This window comes from Hevea brasiliensis, chromosome 13 (genome assembly GCF_030052815.1).
Source record: "Hevea brasiliensis isolate MT/VB/25A 57/8 chromosome 13, ASM3005281v1, whole genome shotgun sequence".
Classification (NCBI taxonomy): Eukaryota; Viridiplantae; Streptophyta; class Magnoliopsida; order Malpighiales; family Euphorbiaceae; genus Hevea; species Hevea brasiliensis.
In genome coordinates this window covers 13308441-13313415 of record NC_079505.1, presented here as the reverse complement: position 1 = coordinate 13313415, position 4975 = coordinate 13308441, and the positions used below count along the sequence as shown (strand labels likewise).

Here is a 4975-nt window from a genome sequence, read left to right as displayed (position 1 = left end):
TTCATTATAATTATATATCGAATAAAATTATAATTAATATTTTGATTATCTATATTTTATTATAATTAATTTTCATCAAAATTATTTTTAAATTTTAATTAAATATCTATATCTTAGTGCATAAATTACCTCTTAACTATATTTTTATATAGAAGTATAATTTTAAAGATAAATTACAAATATAATAACATTGAAAATTTAGCTACTAATAAAAATGATTAAGAACAATTAAAGTTACAATATTATAATCATGAAATCTGCCTCTTGAAAAATAGTTTGAAATTATAGTATTTATTTTAATAATAAAAAATTATGAGATTTTAAAATTATAACTTTTATGAAATGTATTTATTGTATATTACAAATTTATGTAAGGTGATAACTATTTTTGTTAAATAATTATTTTATAAAAAAAATTGAGATTAATAAAAAAAATTTACATTTAGATGTAGTAATTTTAAAAATAATATAATAGAATATTATTTTTAATTTATAATAATATTATATATTTTCATTATTACTGAAATTAAACAATTCAATTCATCATTGACAATTTGATAATTTTTTATTATATTAATAACAAAAAAATATTATATTTATGTATTTTTAAAATAATATTATTTTTTTTATTAATTTAATGTATTTTTTATAATTTATAAAAAATAAATATCGATTTATATGAATTATGAGATAAAATATAACAATTTTATGAAATTTAAATTATTTTTTAAATAAAATACTTTAATTACATTTTAAATAAAATAATCAAAAAAATTACTCTTAATAAATGTATAAAAAAATTAAATAGATATTTTAATTAATTATAATATAAATAAATTAAAAATTTATTATTATGATAAATAAAAATTTATTTAAATTAAATTAAATAAGAAAAAATTTTAATTTAAAATTAATTTAATAATAATAATTTATTTTATTTAAAATATAATTAAAAAATAAAAATTATAAAATATACATGCGTATCATGCCAGTTATAGATGATGCATGGATACTTGCTGCACCGTCTCTCTTTCGCCCTAAACACACAGAGCCCTCTCTCTCAAGATGATAATGGCGGCGCGGAGGATTTTCTCAAGCACTGGGAGATTCTTCCACTTTCAACTGCAAACAGAAATGGGCATCATTCAATCTCCATCATTATTATTTACCAATAACTTCCATTTTTCCACTTCTACTTCCACTCATAAACCTAAAGATGCGAAATCTCAACGTTTCTTGAGATCTAAGTTAAATTCTTCTTCTTTTAGGGACGTTGATGATGCCTTAGCTTTCTTTAATCATATCATTCTTTTGCGTCCTCTGCCTTCTATTGTTCAATTTTGTCGATTTTTATCTGCTCATGTGGGAATGAAACAATATCACACGGTTATTTCTTTGTCCAGAACAATTGAGTCTCTAGGAATCTCACACAATATTTACTCTCTTTCTATATTGATTAACTGTTTCTGCCGCTTACACCTTGTGAATTTTGGCTTCTCAATTCTGGGGAAAATTATCAAATTTGGATTGGAGCCCAATACTGTGACATTTACTACTTTAATTAAAGGGCTCTGTATAGATGGTAAAATCAATGGAGCAGTAGATTTTTTCAATGATATGGTTGCTGGAGGATATCAACCTAATGTTCGTACCTACAATGTGATAGTAAATGCTTTATGTAAATGTGGGAAAAAAAATGTGGCTATTGAGTTGCTAAAGGGAATGGGTGAGAGAGGTTGTGAGCCAAATGTTGTGACATATAATGCAATTATTGATGCTTTTTGCAAGGATAAGCTAGTTTTTGAGGCTTTATACCTCTTCTCTCGCATGAGGAATAAAGGTATTCCACCTAGTATCATCACTTACAACTGCTTAATTCAAGGTCTTTGCAATTTGGGCTAATGGAATCAAGCTTTCGCCTTGTTGAAAGAAATGGTGGGGCAAAACATATCACCAGACATTTTTACCTTCAATATATTGATTGACAATCTTTGTAAGGAAGGATTAGTTTCAAAAGCTCAAGAAATAATGAAAATAATGATCCAAAAAGGTGTGAAGCCTGATGTTGTCACTTACAGTTCTTTGATGGACCGATTTTGCCTGTGTAACCAAATGGATGAAGCTAGAAAACTATTTGATCAGATAGTAAGTGGTGGCATAGCTGATGTATTTAGTTTCAACATCTTGATTAATGGATACTGCAAGAACAAAAGGATAGATGAAGCAACAAAACTTTTTGATGAAATGCTTAAAACTAGTTTAGTTCCTGACACTGTTACTTATAATACCCTTATAAAGGGATTATGGGAAGCTGGGCAATCCCAAACTGCACATGAGGTTCAAAAGAACATGTGTTCTCATGGTAAGCAGCCAAATATAACAACCTTTTCAATCATTCTTGATGGCTTATGCAAACAAGGGTATTTTGATGAGGCACTCACACTATTTAAAGTGATGGAAAAGGGTCAGTTGAAGCCCGATTGTGTGAGCTTTACCATTTTGCTTGATGGTATGTGCAAAGCTGGGAGGCTTAATGATGCCAAAGAACTATTTCTTAGGCTTTTGGAAAAAGGCTTATAGCCTAATGTTTATACATATAGTACAATGATAAAAGGACTTTGCAATGAAGGATTACTAGATGAAGCATACAAAGTTTTTAGAGGAATGAAAAAGAGTGGATGTTTACCGAATGATTGTTGTTATAATGTGATTATTCAAGGGTTTCTCAAGCATAAGGATGTATCAAAGGCAACACAGCTTATTAATGAGATGGTTGATAAAGGATTCTCTGCACATGCCACCACCTTCGAATTGGTAATACATTTATCGCCCAACGAAGATCTCATTGTGAGAAAACTACGAAATCGTTCCAAATTTTCTAAAGGTGCAAATTTTAAGTGATATCTTAACAATCAAGACTTGCTCAACATATGGACTATGTATTTGTTATGTTGTGAGTTATTGGTCCTTTTTTACATAGAAAGTATAATTATGTTTGGAATTACCTAGCAAGTTGTTCTGTGCTTAATTCTCTGTGCATTTACCAATTTGTCACCCTTCTTCCATATAGGAAATCAGTGCACGTGGTGGTTTTTATCTTGCAAGCATTATGTGATTCCATAATCATAATTCATAATGTTCATATTCCCTAATTTGCAACTTGCTGCATTATTTTCGGCTTGATGATGCAACTGCAAAAAGTAGAATAACTAAAACACCAAAAGAATGTTATGTGTCTATAGTTAGATTTAAAGGGTGAAAAAAAAAGAAAAAAAAAATGAAGAGTAAGCTTAAGACAGTTAGATAGTTTAAGTAGAAACACAAAAATTTGGCACATTGGATTTTGCTTACTGTTACAAGAAAGTGAACCTTCCAGAAAATGTCAGAATGGATTAGGCATAGAATTTGGGTAGCTGATACTTACATTATAGGTATTTGTGATATATGTCGAAATGGTTGCTGCATAATGAAATGAGATATTTTGATATAATAGCAGCTTAACTTGCATTTCTATTTTATATGTTTAGCCATTGGTGTCCTGCATATTGACGTTTTTTTTTCATGAGTAGATTGGAAATGTCAGAAGCTTTACATTGTTACCATGCCTTGTTTGCTTACATGTTATTTTTTCTGGGCAGGGCCTGTGAACATATTGTTCTTCTTCATTATAGAGACATCATCAGCTTGTTAAGTTTCTATTGACCTGATTCCTAATCTCAAAGTAACAAATCTCATAATCATGATAGTAACTGGTAACTATATTATGATTTATTTACTATTATTATTAATTTTTTTTTGTGTGTCTTAGGCCTGATTGCTTACCATCATCTCATTTGTATGTTTTAAGTCCCCTTTTTTTAGTATTAAATAAATTTTAGCTAAATATCTGCATAGCTTGTGATGATGAGTTTTTGGATGTGAAATTTATATCATCTATGGGATCAATTAACCAGCAAAGTTCTTCAGTTTTGACTAAATTATACTGTACACTCTATTGAATATTCAATCTTGTTCTATTCATAAAAAAATTTATTTCAGTAAATTTTCTTATCCCATGCAAATTTTCTGATTTCTATCTATTGCCTCATTGAATGAAATTCACAATTAACCTAGTTAACTCGTACGTTTCACCATTTTCAGTTGTAACTAGTGTTGTTTGAATTTGAAATTAATTTCAATAGCCAGATTTATGTTTTTTCAGGAAAAAGTGCCTCCTATATCTCCTGGCCGGTTATCACCTGTGTCTATTATGTTCTATGGCCTTCTAGCACTTCCCTTCTTGTGCAGGATCTAGCTCTTCTGGTCCAGGTACAATTTCTTGTTCTACCATTCAAGATCAAGGAACTACCTTTCTCTCCCAACTTTATAACCTCCAACATATTCAAGGGACCATATATGTTCTTTGACTACTTATGGCTCTGAATTTGAGAGCTGAATAGATGAATTTTGTCAACATATTCAAGGGACAACATATTCAAGGAAAATCTGAAAGCTCTTCTTGTTGAAGGCTTTCTTCTCGGACTGGCTGTTCCCGGCATGGAGGCTAATTAATGCGCAAAATGACCTGATCTTTAATGATAAACTATGAAGAACACCAGAAGTAAGAATTAATCAGTACTCTGAAGCAGAGAATTGCTTAACCAGTCCATGATTAATGTAGCAATCTCTAGTATTAAGAGAATTCCAGTTTGGACTTACTAGCTGTTGGTTTCATTATGATAAACTTTGAAATTCTTTTAAATTTTCTCGTGTTATGATTAATATTCAAGAGATGATATATAGCATTGATAGCATATGAAAATATATTTTTAAATATATTTTTTAATAATTTATTATTTTATTATGAAAGATAAGAATATATATTTTTTTTCTTTTAAATTAGAAAACTTTTTTAAACATATTTTTATATATTTTTTTTATTTTTTTATAATAATAATAATGCATGTAAATAATATTCCTTTAAAAAAATACTATC

At 28.5% G+C, this 4975-nt stretch overlaps 1 pseudogene; it reads left to right on the top strand.

Moving 5' to 3' along the window:
- Positions 1-1131: 1131 nt before the first annotated feature.
- On the top strand, positions 1132-3624 carry LOC131171843 (putative pentatricopeptide repeat-containing protein At1g12700, mitochondrial; annotated as a pseudogene).
- Positions 3625-4975: the final 1351 nt, after the last annotated feature.